This window comes from Oryx dammah, unplaced genomic scaffold (assembly GCF_014754425.2).
Source record: "Oryx dammah isolate SB20612 unplaced genomic scaffold, SCBI_Odam_1.1 HiC_scaffold_24, whole genome shotgun sequence".
NCBI classification, from domain to species: Eukaryota; Metazoa; Chordata; class Mammalia; order Artiodactyla; family Bovidae; genus Oryx; species Oryx dammah.
Genome location: NW_024070208.1, coordinates 7,681,119 through 7,702,822, shown reverse-complemented (window position 1 = coordinate 7,702,822; position 21,704 = coordinate 7,681,119). Strand labels below are relative to the sequence as shown.

The 21,704-nt window shown below is 38.3% G+C and overlaps 1 pseudogene; it reads right to left on the bottom strand.

The window, feature by feature from the left end:
• Positions 1–5,874: 5,874 nt before the first annotated feature.
• Positions 5,875–21,704, bottom strand: part of LOC120882889 — a 58,737-nt pseudogene continuing 42,907 nt past the window's right edge.

Genomic DNA, 21,704 nt, shown 5'->3' with positions numbered 1-21,704 from the left:
GGTATCAAGATTGCTGGGAGAAATATCAATAGCCTCACATATGTAGGTGATACCACTATAAGGAAACTATAATAAAGCTGAAACTCCAATACCTTGGACACCTGATGTGAAGAACTGACTTATTTGAAAAGACCCTGATGCTGGGAAAGATTGAAGGTGGGAGGAAAAGGGGACAAAAGAGGATGAGATGGTTGGATAGCATCACAGACTCAATGGACATGAGTTTGAGTAAACTCCAGGAGTTGGTGATGGACAAGGAGGCCTGGCATGCTGCAGTCCATGGGGTCACAAAGAGTCGGACTTGACTGAGTGACTGAACTGAACTGAACCACAAAAATGGCAGAGATGAACAGGAACTTTGAGCCTCTTGAAAGAGGAGAGTGAGAAAGCTAGCCTAAAGCTCAACATTCAAAAAACTATGATCACAGTATATGGTGCCATCACTTCATTGACAAATAGATCGGGTAAAAGGGGAAACAGTGACATATTTTACTTTCTTGGACTCCAAAATCACATGATGGTAACTGAAGCCATGAAATTAAAAGACACTTTCCCCTTGGAAGCAAACCTGTGACAAACCTAGACAGTGTATTAAAAAGTAGAGATAGCACTTTGCCAACCAAGGCGCTTATAGTCAAAACTATGGTTTTTCCAGTGGTCATGTACAGATGTGAGAGTCGGACTTTAAAGAAGGCTGAGTGACAAAGAATTGACACCTTCAGTTGATGGTGCTGGAGAAGATTCTTGTCTGTTCCACAGACTGCAAGGAGATCAAACCAGTCAATACTAAAAGTCAGTCTTGAATATTCACTGGAAGGACTGATGCTGAAGCTGAAACTCCAGTACTTTGGCCACCTGTTATGAAGAGCCAACTCACTGGAATGACCCTGATGGTGGGAAAGACTGAAAGTAAAATTCAGTTCAGTTCAGTTCAGTTCAGTCGCTCAGTCGTGTCTGACTCTTTGCGACCCCATGAATAGCAGCACGCCAGGCCTCCTTGTCCATCACCAACTCCCAGAAATCACTCAGACTCATGTCCATCGAGTCGGTGATGCCATCCAGCCATCTCATCTTCTGTCGTCCCCTTCTCCTCCTGCTCCCAATCCCTCCCAGCATCAGAGTCTTTTCCAGTGAGTCTACTCTTCGCAAGAGATGGCCAAAGTATTAGAGTTTCAGCTTCAGCATCAGTCCTTCCAATGAACACCCAGGACTGATCTCCTTTAGAATGGACTGGTTGGATTTCCTTGCAGTCCAAGGGACTCTCAAGAGTCTTCTCTAACAACATAGTTCAAAAGCATCAATTCTTTGGCGTTCAGCTTTCTTCACAGTCCAGCTCTCACATCCATACATGACCATTGGAAAAACCATAGCCTTGACTAGACGGGACCTTTGTTGGAAAAAGTAATTTCTCTGCTTTTCAATATGCTATCCAGGCTGGTCATAACTTTCCTTCCAAGGAGTAAGCATCTTTTAATTTCATGGCTGCAATCACCATCTGCAGTGATTTTGGAGCCCCCCAAAATAAAGTCTGACATGGTTTCTACTGTTTCCCCGTCTATTTCCCATGAAGTGATGGGGCCCGGTGCCATGATCTTCATTTTCTGAATGTTGAGCTTTAAGTCAACTTTTTCACTCTCCACTTTCACTTTCATCAAGAGGCTCTTTAGTTCCTCTTCACTTTCTGTCATAAGAGTGGTGTCATCTGCATATCTGAAGTTATTGATATTTCTACTGGCAATCTTGAAAGTAAAATTAGAAAGGGGCAAAAGAGGATGAGATGGTTAGACAGCATCACTGACTCAATGGACATGAATCTGAGGAAACTCCTGGATACAGTGGAGGACAAAGGAGGCTGGTATGGTACAGTCCATGGGGTTGCAGAGTTGGTCATGATATAGCAACTGAACAACAAAAGTAATACAGCTCTATTAAAAATGAATGTAACTATTGAAGAATGTTCTAAATATGGTAGCTAGTATATCAAAGTGGGTATAAATGACATGGGTTTTAATCTACTGAATGTAATTAGGCCCTGTCAAGTCTCCACATTTATCTGTAAACTGTATCTTGAGCAGATATCAAAATTATCTGATCACTTAGAAGTTTTAAATAAATAATATTTTTCTAATTAATTTTTCTCCTCCTCCAAAGACACAGCCCAATTCTTATTTTTTTCTGAGACTTTAAATGGTGCAAATAAAAAAGGAAGTTTATGTTTAACTTTAAATCACTTTTTGTACTTTTCCTTTTTAAGGCTACATTTTTCAAACTTATTGAGGAGATTGAAGAGAGCTGGGAAAAAAAAGCATCTTTTTATCCAACTGACACCTGCTTTATTTTACTTTGCTATTTTTGACACTCTAGTTGACATTAATTGTCCATGCATGTCCTTTGTGTTATGCAATCCAAGATTAACATTGAAGTTCTTTGGAGGACCTGGAGAAATTCTATCTATGCAGACCTAATTTGACCGAGTCCTTTTATAGGAATGCCTTGAACTTCTGCCCTCAGGCATCCACAGTTCATGTTGTTTGTGTTCATAATTTGCCCACAGTCCTCTGGGAGAAATAACAGCAGCTCAAGTTCTACTCACTTCTGGGGTATACATTTGCCCTGTTGAAATATTCACTTCTTCTGCCCTAGAAACACACAGTGGACTGTTGGCTTTCCTATTGTTTTTATCCCTGCTCTATATCTCTTCAATTCTCTATTCTGTTGCTCAGAGATGAGCAAGAGAATGTTGGCATTTTTAAGTTTTCTTTTTAAAAGATACTTATATGGATCAACTTTATTCAAAGAGAATGCACAGAGATATTGCAGCATGCAGAAATTTCCCCAGTATTAATCCCTGCGTTAGAGCTTTGTTTGTTTGTTTTAATTTATTATGAAGAAAAGAGTCTACTTATGGTGCATGTATGCTAGTTTGCTTCATTTGGGTCCAACTCTTTGAACGCTATGGATTGTTGTCCACCAGGCTCCTCTGTCCATGGGATTCTCCAGGAAAGAATACTGGAGTGGGTTGCCATGCCCTCCTCTAGGGCATCTTCCCAAGCCAGGGATCAAACACATGTCTCTTATATCTCGAGCATTGTCAGGTAGGTTCTTTAACACTAGCACCACTTGGGAAGCCCAATTTTTTTTTCTTTATTTACTATAAAGAAAATAATCTGTTTATAGTATTAGCCACTTATTTTTTTCCAAGAGTTCTTTGCTTTTCTGCATGCTCCACAATCTTTTTTTTTTTTTCCACGTAAAGATGTGCTCTTTCATTTCCTAAATTAAGGTCTCAAGAGAGGGATCATGTGGTTTAACAGCTTCATTCTTTTGACAAACTGATGCATTTCACTTGGGTGTTTTGATCCAAGAGTAACCTTCATAATAGGCATGTTTTATTATTATTTTTTAATTTTTATTTTACTTTATTTTACTTTACAATACTGTATTGGTTTTGCCATACATAAGCATGTTTTAAAATTGAGTGATATAATCGTGGGCAGGATGACAAACTGCACAATGTTGTGGCTTTTAGCAGAAAGTCTTAATGGTGTTTCATTATTTGTACATTTCCAGAAGTCCTTTGTTAGATCTCCCAGCTCCGTTCTGAGAAGATACAGGTTTTATAGATTACAGCATGCCATGTAGGGGGCTGGGGAGGTTCATCCCATGGAGCTGAGAAACCTAAAGTCTGTCGTGGTTGTTTTAGTTGCTAAGCCACGTCTGACACTTTTGCGACCCAATGGACCATAGCCTGTGAGGCTCCTTCTGTCCATGGGGTTTTCCAGACAAGAATACTGGAGTGGGCTGCTATTACTTTCTCCAGGGGAACTTCCTGACCCAGGGACTAAACTCAAGTCTCCTGCCCTGGTAGGTGGATTCTCTACCATGGAGTCCCCAGGAAAGCCCAGACTATAGGCACCCACTACAAAAACCTCAACAGAAATGTATTTGGGCCCCAAGACAAAAAAATTTTCTCCCCTTTGAACTGCACTAGTGAATAATTGAACAAATGCAATCGAAGACCATTGTTTCTTTCCTGGAGCACAGGTTTAGGGGTCATATTCTCAATCTCTTGCTCATCAGTTCTTGGCTCTTCTTCTTTTGGATACACCCATCCTGGGTGGCTCCAAGGAGGCCTATCCATTTGCTACTATAAGCTTCTTTATGTTCTTTCTACTTGTATGATCACACATATGAGCAATTTTATTTTGAATGAAATGTTTTGGCTTATTCTAAGTCAAAGCCTAAGCATCAGCTGCAAATGTTATGGGAACAAAGGTAATAACTGAAGCAGTATCTTCACTTACGTATGTCATTAAAAAAAAACAAACACACATACACACACACACAAACGCTTTAGTTGCCTGGGTTTCAGTGAAACAGAGTCAAGCACTTGTGATGTTCTGAGTCAAGGGCATCATATTTTTCTTAATTCTCACAGCTATGATATCCAGGGAACCAGGAATGGGATATGGGAGCCATTGACTGCAAATGACACTGATTTGAACTTATAAATCAGAATGTCATGCTTCCTGGGCTCCAATTTTTAACCCTACAGGAGTCACTACTTCATCAATTTTTTCTTTGTCATTTTTTAAAACAGTATAATACAAATTCCTTATATTTTCCAGAATCAAGTCTTCAAATAAAGGTTTTCTTTAAACCTTTTATAAAGGTTTGTTTCTGTTTGACTAAAATTCAGGTGATGAATAAACTTTCAATCTCTCCTTTTGGAGAACATACACACTCACACACATACATATGATGCTAATGGGAGAGCAAACCATGCTCCTCCTCAAAGCTTGGACACCAGACCCTGAACAATTTGACTACACTACACTGCCTGTGAACTTGTGTCTCCCTCACTTCCACACTGGCTCAGGTTTTTTTCCTCCCTGGTATTTTTACTGAGCCTGGAAAATTTGGTCATATGTCTTGCTCACTTTAGTCCTAATGAAATCTGCTTTTGACTGGCTGTTTATGAATGTGGGTTAGTTTGGGCATTTCTTTGGCTCCAATTCTGATTCAATAGGAAAGGCACTACTAAATATCTTGTGTTCTTATAATGATCAGTAAGTATTCTGGCTTTTACTCTGGATTAAACTAAATTGAGGGCTTCTCTGGTGACCCGCTCAGTCACGTCTAACTCTGTGACCTCATTGAGTGTAGTCTTCCAGGCTTCTCTGTCCATGGGATTGTCTAGGCAAGAGTACTGGAGTGGGTTGCCATGCCTTTCTCCAGGGGATCTTCCCGACCGAGGGATCAAACCTGGGTCTCTAGCATTGCAGACAGATTCTTTACCATTGGGTTTACCTGGTGGCTCAGATGGTAAAGAGTCTGTCTGCAATGCAGGAGACCCAGGTTCGATCCCTGGGTATGGAAGATTCCCTGTAGAAGGAAAGAGCAATCCACTCAGTATTCTTGCCTGGAGAATCTCATGGACAGAGGAGCCTGAGTAGCTATAGTCCAAGGGTCGCAAAAAATAAGACACAACGGAAGTGACTTAGCATGTATGCATGCATAGATTACCATATATATATATATATATACACACACACACACACACACACATATGATATAAATGATATCTACATTGAAATTATATACCTGTATTTTTAGATGTAGTTAATTTTCTCGATGTTGTTGTTTGCTGATTGATCAGAGTGTTGGTTGTTAAAGATTGGGTGGTTGTGACAATTTCTTCAAATTAGAAAACAATAAATTCTGCCTCATTAATTGACTTTGTTCTTTCGTGAATTATTTCTCTGTAGCACACAGTATGGTTTGATAGCATATAATCCATGGTAGATGGGTTTCCTTGAAACCCTTTTCTTGAAAATTACAGTCAGTGCTCTCAAAACCTGCTACTTACCATTACTAAGAGTAATAGTCTAAATCCTTTGTTGTGATTTCAATAATCTTCACACTGTCTTCACCAGGAGTAGATTCTGTCTAAAAAAAAAAAAAAAAAACATTTTTCTTGCTCATTTATAAGAGGCAACTCCTCATCCATTAAAATTTTGTCATGAGTTTGTATTTAGAAATTTGGTCATATGTTCAGGCTCTACTTGTAATTATTTTGTGTGTGTATGTTTGCTTTGTCTTCCTTATCTACAGTTATTTCCTCCACCAAAATTCTGAGCAGTTCAAAATAATCCATAAGGGTTGGAATCAACTTCTTCCAAATCGCTGTTAATGTTGATACTGTGATATCTTCTCATGAATGTTATTAATGACACCGAGAATGCTGAATTGTCTCCATAAGGTTTTCAATTTACTTTGCCTGGATCCATCTGAAGAATCACTACATATGCCACTTATAGGCTTATGAAATTCATTTCTTAAATGATAAAACTTGAAAGGCTAATTACTCCTTTATCCGTGGGCTGTAGAATAGATGCTGAATTAGCAAGAATGAAAATAAAATATCCTTGTACATCTCTATCAGAGCTCTTTGCTGACCAGGTATCCTGTCAATATACAGTAGTATTTTAGAGATTTTTTTTCTTGAGCAGCAGGTTTCAATGGAGAGCTTAAAATATGTGATAAACCATGTTGTCAATAGATGTACTATTATCCAGGCTTTTTTATTCTGCTTATAGATCACAGGAAAGGTAGATTTAGTATAATTCTCAAGGACCCTAAGATTTTTGGAATGATAATAAATGAATAGTGATGCTATTGGTAAAGAGTCTACCTTCAATGCAAGAGAAGACCTGGGTTCGATCCTTAGTTTGGGAAGATCCCCTGGAGGAGGACATCACAACTCACTCCAGTATTCTTGCCTGGAGAATCCCATGGACAGAGGAGCCTGGAAGGCTATAGTCCATGGATCCACAGAGAGTCAAACGCAATTGAGCAACTAAGCACAAATAAATAGTGTTTTCAAATTAAAGTCAACAACTTCATTAGCAGTCAGGCTGTCTTTTAAAACGTTGAAGCTAGGTATTGCTTTATTCTCTCTAGCTATGAAAGTCCTAGATGGAGACTTTTTATAATATAAAGTAGTTTATCTACACTGAAAATACATTGCTTAGTGTATTCATCTTAATTATCTTGGCTTGATTGAATAACTTGGTGAGGCTTCTATATCAGTGCTTATTACTTCACCTTGTACTGTTATGTTTGGAGATAACTTTCCTTCAAGCTCATGAATCAAACTCTTGCTAGCTTTAAACTTTTCATCTGCAATTTCCTCAGCTATTTCTGCCTTCATGCAATTGAAGAGTTAGGATCTTGCTTTGGACTGTCTTTGAGTTAAGGGGAATGTTGCATTTGGTTTAATCTATCCACATCACTAAAACTTTCTCCATATTACCAAGAAGGTTGTTTTGCTTTCTTATCATTCAAGTGTTCACTGGAGTAGTACTTTTATTTTTCCTTTGAGAAATTTTCCTTTGCAGTCACAACTTGGCTAGCTGTAGGATGCAAAAGGTCTAGATTTTGGCCTGTCTCAGCCTTCAACATGCTTTTATCACTAACTGAATCCTTTATTGTTTTTCAATTCAAACTGAGAGATGTATGACTCTTCCTTTCACTTAAAGGCCATTGGAAGATTATTAATAGGTCAATTTCAATATTGCTGCATCTCAGGAAGAGGGAGGCCTAGGGGAGGAAGAAAGATGAGGAATTACTGGTCAGTGGAGCAGATTGTCCAGAGAAGACAATGGCACCCCACTCCAGTACTCTTGCCTGGAAAATCCCACGGATAGAGGAGCCTGGTGGGCTGTAGTCCATGCGGTCGCTAAGAGTTGGACACAACTGAGCGACTTCATTTTCCCTTTTCACTTTCATGCATTGGAGAAGGAAATGGAAACCCACTCCAGTGTTCTTGCCTGAAAAATCCCAGGAATGGGGGAGCCTGGTGGGCTGCCATCTATGGGGTTGCACAGAGTTGGACATGACTGAAGCGACTTAAAAGCAGCAGTAGCAGCAGCAGGAACAGACTGTCACACACATTTATTAATTTCACTGTCTTACAGGTGTGATTCGTGACATTTCAAAATAATTAGAATTACTGATTAGAATTACAGTTATAAAAAGATTACTGATCATCATAAGAAATATAATAATAATAAAAAAGTTTGAACTATTGACTGTTACTGAAGGTGACCAAGTGATATATGAAGAAATACTGCGGGAAAAATGGAACCTAGAGACTTGCTATATGTAAGGTTGCTACAAACCTTCAATTTGTATAAAATGCATTATATGTGAACCTCATAAGAGTGAAGCACAATAAAAAAAGAGACATATTGGAATGTGACGTCAACTGGGCCTTAGAGAGCATCTCTACAAACAAAGCTAGTGGAGGTGATGGAATTTGAGTAGAGCTATTTCAAATCCTGAGAGATGATGCTGTGAAAGTGCTGCACAGGACTGGAAAAGGTCAGTTTTCATTCCAACCCCAAAGAAAGGCAATGCCAAAGAATGTGCAAACTACCGCACGATTGCACTCATCTCACATATTAGTAAAGTAATGCTCAAAATTCTCCAAGCCAGGCTTCAGCAATACGTGAACCATGAACTCCCAGATGTTCAAGCTGGTTTTAGAAAAGGCAGAGGAACCAGAGATCAAATTGCCAACATCCACTGGATCATGGAAAAAGCAAGAGAGTTCCAGAAAAACATCTATTTCTGCTTTATTGACTATGCCAAAGCCTTTGACTGTGTTGATCACAATAAACTGTGGAAAATTCTGAAAGAGATAGGAATACCAGACCGACTGGCCTGCCTCTTGAGAGACCTATATGCAGGTCAGGAAGCAGCAGTTAGAACTGGACATGGAACAACAGACTGGTTTCAAACAGGAAAAGGACTACGTCAAGGCTGTATGTTGTCACCCTGCTTATTTAACTTATATGCAGAGTACATCATGAGAAATGCTGGACTGGAAGAAGCACAAACTGGAAACCAGATTGCAGTGAGAAATATCAATAACCTCAGATATGCTGATGACACCACCCTTATGACAGAAAGTGAAGAGGAGCTAAAAAGCCTCTTGGTGAAAGTGAAAGAGGAGAGTGAAAAAGTTGGCTTAAAACTCAACATTCAGAAAATGAAGATCATGAAATTTGGTCCCATCACTTCATGGCAAATAGATGGGGAAACAGTGGAAACAGTGTCAGACTTTATTTTGGGGGGCTCCAAAATTACTGCAGATGGTGATGCAGCCATGAAATTAAAAGACGCTTACTCCTTGGAAGAAAAGTTATGACCAACCTAGACAGCATATTGAAAAGCAGAGAAATTACTTTGCCAAACAAAGGTCCATCTAGTCAAGGCTATGGTTTTTCCAGTAGTCATGTATGGATGTGACAGTTGGACTGTGAAGAGAGCTGAGCACTGCAGATTTGATGCTTTTGAACTGTGGTGTTGGAGAAGACTCTTGAGAGTCCCTTGGATGTAAGGAGATCCAACCAGTCCATTCTGAAGGAGATCAGCCCTGGGATTCTTTGGAAGGACTGATACTAAAGCTGAAACTCCAGTACTTTGGCCACCTCATGAGAAGATTTGACTCGGAAAAGATTCTGATGCTAGGAGGAACTGGGAGCAGGAAGAAAAGGGGACGACAGAGGATGAGATGGCTGGATGGCATCACCGACTCAATGGACGTGAATCTGAGTGAATTCCGGGAGATGGTGATGGACAGGGAGGCCTGGCATGCTGTGGTTCATGGGGTCGCAAGGAGTCGGACGTGACTGAATGACTGAACTGAACTGAACTGAACTGACTATATATCAACTTATCACTTGATATTAATAATGCCTAGATCATATATTACCTTAATGCAATAGGGCTTAAGCTCTCTTAAGCACAGATATGAAATGGAACTTTCACATCTTGGTTCAAGTTATACTTGAACCAAAAAATACTGTTAATTTAGCAACTCAATATTCTGCAAATGTTCATTATACTTGGAGGAATGAAATGATGATTATTTCTACGAGGGGAGATGTTAATATTAACAGTGTTCAAATTTTTTTCTAATTTTTTTCTCACAAAGCTGAAATGTTACTATAAAATAGGATGTTTCCATGAAATTTGATTAATGAATGATTTTGTATATCACAAGGTGTTATGTTTTCCCAGTATAAGAATCTGATATAGGCCATACATATATTTCACTGAATCATTCCCAATGTAACTATATATTTAAATATCTGAATAGATTGTCTTGTGAGATGAGATGGCATATTCATGTTATGCTGTTTTTTCATTCTGTTAAAATTCTGATATTTGAAAAAATTAGAATCATTTATTTACCTGTCTATAAGATATATTTATAATCAGAGCAAGGGTTTTAGTGTAGTATAATTCTGAGTAACACTTTCAGTATTTCTAATTTCTTAATCTTATAAATATATCAATTTTATCATTATATTTAAGGTCCATAGACACAAATTAGAGATATAAGACCTTATTTTTCCTTCCTTTTTTTTTAAATTTTGGACTAAAAATCTTCAATACACTTTATCCATTCAGCTATTTTACATTGCACAGCAGTAATTTTTACCTGAGATAATCTCTTATTTATAATGAAACCTATATATGTATATGAAAAGATATCTTAATCATCACATTGAATTGTAGATTTTCTATATATGATACACTTAAGTAATACTGAATCTACAATTTAAAAAATTATCGCCATATAGAGGGGGAACATATTATAATAAATATGATAAAAAAAAAAAACTAAAGCAAATAACTTAGAAGCAAAGAATATAATCAACCAGTGAACACTACTTGGGGAAATTTGTATTTGCCAAATATTTGCCATAATAAGGGAAGTCTGGAATAGCCTAATATCAAACATTTGTAATATACGTGACTCTGTTATCATCTTTTCATATGCATCAGCTTATTTAAAATCCACAAAAATGTAATGAGGTTGATATTACTATCTTCCTTTTATAAATGAGGAAACTGAAATGCAAGATAATATGTAACTTGTCTATGCTTGTATGTAAGAAAAAAGAAATGAGATTCACACCCAGTTCATCTTTATCCTGAACCATTGATCTATATTGTCCTTTTATGAGGTGTCCATTCTATTCCTTGTGTGTTTCTATTAATTTTTAAATTGTATCTTGGTAAGTGAAAAATGTATTATTCTCAAGTTTGAAGATATATATTTAGTTCACCCACAATTCAAGCCAAGTCTATGGATCATTCAAACTCACAGAAAAAGCTCATGACCTTAGTAGAATATATATCAAAATATACACATAAAATTGGGAAAAAATTGTTTTCATGTCTATTACTACTTTGTTGGATTTACCTAACATTGCAGTGTAATTGTTAGGGAAACAATTATGTCCTAAATTAAAGCAAGAACATTTTATCAAATTGATACTAAATATCAGTTGATTATTTAACTTTATGTAATTCCTTTTTTGTTGTTTCTTTGGGATCTCATAGCAAAACTGTATCTTTTACTCTTATTATTATGATATTATAGTAAAAACAAAAACAACAACAAAGGAAAAACATTTGTTTTTACTATATTGAGATTGGGTTCCCTGGTGGCTCAGACAGTAAAGAGTTTGCAATGACAGTGACAACTGTGACGTAAGTAGCTTACAGCTTTTTTATTTTCTTTTTTACTTATTCTCTTGGGAAAAGAGTGCAGAACTTACTAACATATATATAGCTTGTAATACACTGGATCATTTCAATGTGAACCTGTGAGAAATGCTGCTGCCCAGTGGTCCTATGCTCTCAGTCCAGCAGTAGAATTGACTTAGGGCATTTTCTGGGCCTTTCTGCAATATCTCTTTCTCTTCCAATTACTCAAATTAAGTTAAGGTTCTTTAGATACATTTCCATCCTAATTAGAAAGTAAATAAGTATAAAAATATTTTTTGATTTTAGATTTCGCAGTCTCCAGTTTTAACTATATATAATGAAAATTATATTTTTGTTTTCTAATATAAACATAGAAAAGGGCAACTTTCAGCAGAAAAATAATTCAGTGTACATACCAAACATGTTTGACTAAAAAGTGACAATAAAAATTGAGTAAAAGAAGACATATTTCTATCTATTCATGATACAAAAGCAGCATAAACCAATACAATATATTGATCATGTTTTGTGAGGCTTTCTTATTTTTTCCTTTCTTTTAACTTCTGCTTAGTGGAATTTATTTTTATTTTTTAATACTTAAAATGACAGTTGAAGCTGACATATTTTTGAAGTATCTTTTAAGAGAGAATTTTTGAAATTTAAGCTCTAAATATGGTTAGTAGGGTGTATGTGAACAGAATAAAGACATTGGTCAACTTTTAGCTCATGATTAAGTTTTTACCTCCTTCCCTTAAATCTCACAATAAATCTTTTTTTTTCTTTTCATTCTTCTATAATAGTTTTTTTTTTTTTTTTCCTCTTGAGCTTGTTTCTGTAAACACCAGTCACTTGAAATTGAATATCCAGAGATCAGGCATTTTAAGAATATATTCTACCTTACTAAATATACTAATATATAATATTCATATCTGCTGTTCTCTAAAATGATATATTTGGGAAATCAAATATCCTTAAAAGAAAAGTTTACTATAATAAATACAGTCTACTCTATTGTCACCCTGCTTATTTAACTTATATGCAGAGTACATCATGAGAAATGCTGGGCTGGAAGAAGCACAAGCTGGAATCAAGATTGCCGGGAGAAATATCAATAACCTCAGATGCAGATGACACCACTCTTATGACAGAAAGTGAAGAGAAACTAAAAAGCCCTTGCTGAAAGTGAAAGTGGAGAGTGAAAAAGTTGGCTTAACTCAACATTCAGAAAACTAAGATTATGGCATCTGGTCCTATCACTTCATGGGAAATAGATGGGGAAACAGTGGAAACAGTGTCAGACTTTATTTTTTGGGGCTCCAAAATCACTGCAGATGGTGACTGCAGCCATGAAATTAAAAGACTCTTACTCCTTGGAAGAAAAGTTATGACCAACCTAGATAGCATATTGAAAAGCAGAGACACCACTTTTCCAACAAAGGTCCGTCTAGTCAAGGCTATAGTTTTTCCCATGGTCATGTATGGATGTGAGAGTTGGACTGTGAGGAGAGCTGAGCACCAAAGAATCGATGCTTTTGAACTGTGGTATTAGAGAAAACTCTTGAGAGTCCTTTGGACTGCAAGGAGATCCAACCAGTCAATTCTAAAGGAGATCAGCCCTGGGATTTCTTTGGAAGGAATGATGCTAAAGCTGAAACTCCAGTACTTTGTCCACCTCATGCGAAGAGTTGACTCATTGGAAAAGATTCTGATGCTGGGAGGGATTGGGGGCAGGAGGAGAAGGGGACAACAGCAGATGAGATGGTTGGATGGCATCACTGACTCAATGGACGTGAGTCTGAGTGAGTTCTAGGAGTTAGTGTTGGACAGGGAGGCCTGGCGTGCTGTGATTCATAGGGTCTCAAGAGTCAGACACGACTGAGAGACTGAACTGACTGAACTGACTCTTTACATATGTAAATAGTGAATAGAGTTTCGTGTGTATACATAAGTTTAAGTTGTTTGTATGGTTCAGTTTGAAACATAGATTTACAAAAATTTTAGCTCAAGTACAATAAATGTATTTTATCAAAAAAGTTATCTTAAGCATTACTGAGCTAATAGGACATCAAAATAACACATTCATGACAAACAACCAGATGATTTGCAGTCAACAAATTATGAAAGCAATTTAGGATGGGTTTAGGGGGAATGAGAGTTAATACACACTATAACAGTAGAAGTCTTCAAATTACCTTCTGAACAAGGCTGCTGATTGCTCCTTTCATCTCCTCTTGTGAACTTGTGTTCCCTTAAAAAGAGAATCAGTGGAGTATCACAGTTGGCAATTTGATACAAGTTTTTGCACCAACACAATGTATACTCTGGCTAAATTACATGTTGTTTCCATATATGGACTTCCCTGGTAGCTCAGCTGGTAAAGAATCCACCTGCAATGCAGGAGACCCTGATTTGATTCCTGGGTTGGGAAGATCCACTGCAGAAGTGATAGGCTACCCACTCTAGTATCCGTGGACTTTCCTGGTGACTCAGATGGTAAAAAATCCACCTGTAATGTGGGAGACCTGGGTTTGACCCCTGGGTTGGAAAGTTTCCCTGGAGGAGGGCATGGCAACCCACTCCAGTATTCTCACCTAAAGAATCCCCATGGACAGAGGTGCCTGGAGGGCTACAGTCCATGAAGTCACAAAGAGTCAGACACAACTGAGCAACTAAGCACAGCACAGCACTACTACAAAGTAGGCTCAGCTGCCCCACCAGTCAATCCCCCAGCAGTTATAATTTCCTCCATATCCATCAATGTTCAAAACCTCCATCACTACGCCCACCAAATTCTCTACAGCTGCTTGTGTTTGCCTCCACCACCTCCACTCCTGCTGGCACAGCTGCTACTGAAGCTGGAATTGCTGGCAACACGACTATGTTGATAACCTCTGGCACAAATCTGCCTCAGAATCTACTACTCTTCTAACGTCTATGGCTGCTCCCCTTGTAGAAGTGTTGATATGCCACCTTTTCAAATGACAGGGGCACTTTTTGTTTAGTTGCCACAAAAAAGATCCAACAAATCTTTGGTCATATTTATGATTCTTTAGTTAAAGAACAAGCTGGCAAGGCCAAGATTTCCTACACATCCTGTACAGTAAAGACAATACATATTTTCTTTCAATATCATTCTTCTAGGGAGAAAGCAAATTAGCCAAATTAGCCAAGTGAGTTCAGGCTGTCTTCCCCCATGTTTTGCAAATAATGACTATGTAAAAGCTGAGAGCACTTGTAGCACTGTGCATGCCAGTCACAAGGTACTCACATGCTCATGAGCTACTTTATGCTGTCCCAATATATGGGCTCCAACTGAAAGTGGTGGCCTTTCTGTTGCATCACAGCCGTGTCTGCTGGTTCAGCCACAAGAGGAGGGAATACAGCTGCTGCGTCAACCAGGTGAGAATGCTGTTATGGCCGCTGCAACAGCCAGGAGAGAGGTTGGGTTGTGTTACCTTATGCTATGGCTGCTGCTATGCCTGCTGCATCTGCTGGAAGAGAATAAATGTGTCTGCAGCTCCTACAGTTCCTTGAGTATTCTTCCAGCCTCTTAGCTCATACCTTGCCCACCAGTGAGCTGTGCAAACACTGTGAAGAGCAAGACAACCGGCTTTGTGAGGAGGATGAAGAGTGATACAATTCTGAAAATCAAAATTGATAACTTGTTTCCCATTGAAAATGTCCAGTCCTCTCACTTCCATTGCTCTGGTCACTAGAAATGGGCTTTTCCCTAAGAGGAATTTGTGAAGTTTTCTTCATCATCTCTTTAAGATTATTCTCCCTAAGTCCTGGTTCAAGCATGTCCATCATGGTTTAAAAAATTCTCCAGGGAATCTGTACCCTTTTCAGTTCAGTTCAGTCGCTCAGTTGTGTCCGAACTTTTGCGACCCCATGAATTGCATCATGCCAGGCCTCCGTGTCCATCACCAACTCCATCACTCAGACACGTCCATCGAGTCAGTGATGCCATCCAGCCATCTTATCCTCTGTTGTCCCCTTCTCATCCTGCCCCCAAAGCTCTCCCAGCCTCAGAGACTTTTCCAATGAATGAACTCTTCGCATGAGGTGGCCAAAGTACAGGAGTTTCATCTTTAGCATCATTCTTTCCTGTACCCTTTTGGGGCTCCACAAACACTAAAGGTCAAGAAATTCTTTCCTGATGCATCTGTTTATCCGACTCTTTTGATGTGATGTTCTCAAAGGTAGCTTCCCTGGTGGAGCAGATGGTAAAGCGTCTGTCTGCAATGTGGGAAACCCGGGTTCGATTCTTGTGTTGGGAAGATCTCCTGGAGAAGGAAATGGCAACTCACAGTATTCTTGCCTGGAGAATCCCATAGACAGAGGAGCCTGGTGGGCTACAGTCCATGGGGTCGGGTCGCAAAAGTCGGACAAGACCTAGCAACTTCACTTTCACATTCTCAAAGGTAGAGCCAACATTCCTACAACCAAAAAGAGATACTTGTGATTTCATCAAGAAATCATGAGCAAGTACTTGTATTTTCTTAGGAAAAGGAGTGCTAAAAATGTTTTGGTAAACTTTCTTCAGTAACATACTATCTTGTTCAAATATTCTATGTATTTGAGCTTTACATCTCATATCAGTATCAGATTCACTTTACCCAATACCTTTGTGGAACTTTAATATTTTCTCTTTCCTTCATGTTTACCATGCCTCCAGGAGTAGCTAACATGTCCCATCCACATTCTAACTATCAAACCTGATAACGACTATCAGCATCACCATAAATTATGTAAGGACGATCTTCAGACCATTATGAAAAATTTCTGGCTTCCTTATAGATTGGCACTGCCAAATTTCTCTTGTTGGTGCTAATAGCAAGGAGACTGGATATTGTTGGCAGAGACCATATTTTGCATTTTCCTTCTTGGCTCTCAAAAACTCTCCTTGACCATGTGAGTAAATCTGATTCAAGATCCACAAGAGAAATGCTGCAAGTTTTAGAATGTTGTTTGAGTAGAAGATATCAAGTGTTTTGTTTTTTTTTGTTTGTTTTCTTTGTCTTTTGTAAAATGAACAGGATAGTTTTGTAATGGAGCCAAGTGAGTATAAAAACAAATAAGATTGATGTTTCCTATAATAAGTTCTCCCATCTCAACATCAACAAAACTTTCAACATGTAGGAGACAACTTTTGCCTCAATTAAAAGTCATATTTCTCAGTTAACCCCAGTGTTATATTTAGAAAAAAGTTCCTATTAAAAATATTAACTTGGTAGAAATGATTTTGACCAAACATCTTCATCTATTTGTCACTCCAGTGATTGCTTCCACCTTATTCAAATTTTTCAAAGCCACATCTGTCACCATGGCAATCTTTATTGTCACAGACACCCCCTTCCATATCATCAAACCTTCCTTTTAGTCACTTGACAATCACTGAAGGATCTAGACCTCCCTCTTGAATAATCTGAGACTCAAAATGCTGCCTGTGTCCTTATATTTACTAGAACTCCACCCTGAATTCTCTTTATAGAGTGTAGGAACCTTGTTAGGTTCATGTTAGGTCCATGTCAAGGTAATTTTGAGTGGTAAAACAGGAGATGGCAAGAGTGATCATTGACATTTTAGGAATCAGTGAACTGAAATGGAATGGAATGGGTGAATTTAATTCAGATGACCATTACATCTACTACTGTGGGCAAGAATCCCTTAGAAGAAATGGAGGAACCCTCATAGTCAACAAAAGAGTCTGAAATGCAGTACTTGGATGCCATCTCAAAAACTACAGAATGATATCTGATCTTTTCAAGGCAAGCCATTCAATAGCACAGTAATGCAAGTCTATGCCCCTACCAGTAATGCTGAACAAGCTGAAGTAGTACAGTTCTATGAAGACTTACAAGATCTTCTCGAACTAACACAAGTGATTTTGGAGCCCAAGAAAATAAAGTCTCTCACTGTTTCCATTGCTTCCCCATCTATTTGCCAGGAAGTTATTTAACTAGATGCCATAATCTTAGGTCTTTTAATGTTGAGTTTTAAGCCAGCTTTTCACTCTCCTCTTTCACTTTCATCAAGAGGCTCTTTAGTTCTTCTTGCTTTTTGCCATAAGGGTGGTGTTATATGCATATCTGAAATTATTGATATTTCTCCCAGCAATCTTGATTCCAGCTTGTGCTTCATCCAGCTCAGCATTTTGCATGATGTACTCTGCATATAAGTTAAACAAACAGGGTAATAATATACAGTCTTGACATATGCCTTTCCCAATTTGGAACCAGTCCATTGTTCCATGTGTGGTTGTATCTATCTGGTGCTTCTTGACCTGCATACAAATTTCTTAGGAGGCAGGGTGAAGGTAGCCTGGTATTCTCATCTCTTTAAGAATTTTAAACAGTTTGTTGCAATTCACACAGTTAAAGGCTTTCAGTTCAGTTCACTTCAGTCACTCAGTTGTGTCTGACTCTTTGCGACCCCATGAATTGCAGCACTCCAGGCCTCCCTGTCCATCACCAACTCCTGGAGTTAACTCAGACTCACATCCATCGAGTTGGTGATGCCATCCAGCCACCTCATCCTCTGCCATCCCCTTCTCCTCCTACCCCCAATCCCTCCCAGCATCAAGGTCTTTTCCAATGAGTCAACTGTTCACATGAGGTGGACAAAGTATGAGTTTCAGCTTTAACATCAGTCCTTCCAATGAAAACCCAGGACTGATCTCCTTTAGGATGGACTGATTGGATCTCTTTGCAGTCCAAGGGACTCTCAAGAGTCTTCTCCAACACCACAGTTCAAAAGCATCAATTCTTCAGCACTCAGCTTTCTTCACAGTCCAACTCTCACATCCATACACAACCACTGGAAAAACCGTAGCCTTGACTAGACGGGACCTTTGTTGGCAAAGTAATTTCTTTGCTTTTCAATATGCTATCTAGGTTGGTCATAACTTTCTTTCCAAGGAGTAAGCGTCTTTCAATTTCATGGCTGCAGTCACCATCTGCAGTGATTTTGGATCCCAAAAAATAAAGCCTGACATTGTTTTCACTGTTTCCCATGAAGTGATAGGACCAGATGCCATGATCTTCGTTTTCTGAATGTTGAGCTTGAAGCCAACTTTTTCATCCTCCACTTTCACTTTCATCAAGAGACTTTTTAGTTCCTCTTCACTTTCTGCCATAAGGGTGGTGTCATCGGCATATCTGAGGTTATTGATATTTCTCACAGCAATCTTGATTCCAGCTTGTGCTTCTTCCAGCCTAGCATTTCTCATGAAGTACTCTGCATATAAGTTAAATAAGCAGGGTGTCAATATACAGCTTTGGCATATTCGTTTTCCAATTTGGAACCAGTCTGTTGTTCCATGTCCAGTTCTAATTGTTGCTTCCTGACCTGCATATAGATCTCTCAAGAGGCAGGTCAGGTGGTCTGGTATTCCCATTTCTCTCAGAATTTTCCACAGTTTATTGTGATCCACACAGTCAAAGGCTTTGGCATAGTCAATAAAGCAGAAATAGATGTTTTTCTGGAACTCTCTTGCTTTTTCAATAATCCAGCAGATGTTAGCAATTTGATCTCTGGTTCCTCTGTCTTTTCTAAAACCAGCTTGAACATCTGGAAGTTCACAGTTCACATATTGCTGAAGCCTGGCTTGGAGAATTTTGAGCATTACTTTTCTGGTGTGTGAAATGAGTGCAATTGTGCGGTAGTTTGAGCATTCTTTGGCATTGCCTTTCTTTGGGATTGGAATGAAAAGTGACCTTTTCCAGTCCTGTGGCCACTGCTGAGTTTTCCAAATTTGCTGGCATATTGAGTGCAGCACTTTCACAGCATCATCTTTCAGGATTTGAAAGAGCTCCACTGGAATGCCATCACCTCCACTAGCTTTGTTCATAGTGATGCTTTCTAAGGCCCACTTGACTTCACATTCCAGGACATCTGGCTCTACATGAGTGATCACACCATTGTGATTATCTGAGTCATGAAGCTCTTTTTTGTTCATTTCTTCTGTGTATTCTTGCCACCTCTTCTTAATAGCTTCTGCTGCTCTTAGGTCCATACCATTTCTGTAATTTATTGAGGTGATCTTTGTAGGAAATATTCCCTTGGTATCTCTAATTTTCTTGAAGAGATCTGTAGTCTTTCCCATTCTGTTGTTTTCCTCTTTTTCTTTGCATTGATCGCTGAAGAAGGCTTTCTTATCTCTTCTTGCTATTCTTTGGAACTTGGCATTCAGATGCTTATATCTGTCCTTTTCTCCTTTGCTTTTCACTTTTCTTCTTTTCACAGCTATTTGTAAGGGCTCCTCAGACAGACATTTTGCTTTTTTGCATGTCTTTTCAATGGGGATGGTCATGATCCCTGTCTCCTGCACAATACCATGAACCTCAGTCCATAGTTCATTAGGCACTCTATCTATCAGATCTAGTCCCTTAAATCGATTTCTCACTTCCACTGTATAATCATTAGGGATTTGATTTAGGTCATACCTATATGGTCTAGTGGTTTTTTTACTTTCTTCAATTTAAGTGTGAATTATGCAATAAGGAGTTCATGATCTGAGCCACAGTCATCTCCTGGTCTTGTTTTTGCTGACTTTATAGAGCTTCTCCATCTTTGGCTGTAAAGAATACAATCAATCTGATTTCAGTGTTGACCATCTGGTGATGTCCATGTGAAGAGTCTTCTCTTGTGTTGTTGGAAAAGAGTGTTTGTTATGACCAGTGTGTTCTCTTGGCAAAACTCTATTAGTCTTTGCCCTGCTTCATTCTGTACTCCAAGGCCAAATTTTCCTGTTACTCTAGGTGTTTCTTGACTTCCTACTTTTGCATTCCAGTCCCCTATAATGAAAAGTATATCTTTTTTGGGTGTTGGTTCTAAAAGGTCTTGTAGGTCTTCATAGAACCGTTCAACTTCAGATTTTTCAGTTTTACTGTTTGGGGCAGAGGCTTGGATTATTGTGATATTGAATGGTTTGCCTTGGAAATGAGCAGAAATCATTCTGTCGTTTTTGAGATTGCATCCAAGTACTGCATTTCGGACTCTTGTTGACCATGATGGCATCTCCATTTCTTCTAAGGGATTCCTTTCCACAGTAGTAAAGAGAATGGTCATCTGAGTTAGAATCACCCATTCCAGTCCATTTTAGTTCGCTGATTCCTAGAATGTTGATGTTCACTCTTGCCATCTCCTGTTTGACCACTTCCAATGTGACTTGATTCATGGACCTAACATTCCAGGTTCCTATGATATATTGCTCTTTACAGCATTGGACCTTACTTCTATCACCAGTCACATCCACAGCTGGGTATTGTTTTTGCTTTGGCTCCATCCCTTCATTCTCTCTGGAATTATTTCTCTACTGATCTCCAGTAGCATATTGGGCACCTACCAACTTGGGGTGTTCCCCTTTCCGTATCCTATCATTTTGCTTTTTCATACTATTCATGGGGTTCTCAAGGCAAGAATCTTTACCCTCCTTTTATGTATTGCAAATAAAATACAACATGTGTAAATGCTACATGTTAGTGGATTTCCATAATTGTAAATCTATAAATAATTTTTTTAAGGTTTCAAAATGCAATGAAGAAAATCACAAGTCTAGTGCAAAAGACATTATTTTCTTAGTGATCTTTCTTAGATTGTGCACAGATGAAGTATAACCAGTACTTTTTGCTTTTTTTTCCTTTGGAATTGATAAAGGATAATATTATTTAATTTTTAGAATTATCTGATTTTTCTTATTGTTAAAGGCTTATAAAATCCAATTCAGGCTATTACCTTACATATAAAAAAATAAGGATCAAAAGTTAACTGACTTGCCAGTTCCAAGCTTGCAACCTAGTAACACATTTAATAGAATAAGGTAAGATGCTTGATTCCTATGTCACTGAAACATTCTGTACAAGATACCACCTTTCCTTTTAAATTAACATTAGTTCACAATAAAGAGATATTCTACATAGATACTATTATTCCTTTAATTCAGCCTTCTCTTCTTACAATGGTCACAACTTCTGGAATAACTGAGAAAATATAAGATTTCTTCTTTGTATTCTGAATACACAGCTTTCCCAAACTCCACCTTATATGAAATTTGCTACCTATACCAAAACCCAATGAATAAGAGAAAATTAATTTCTTTTCTTTCCCAGTTATTCAGAAATTTCCCAGAAATA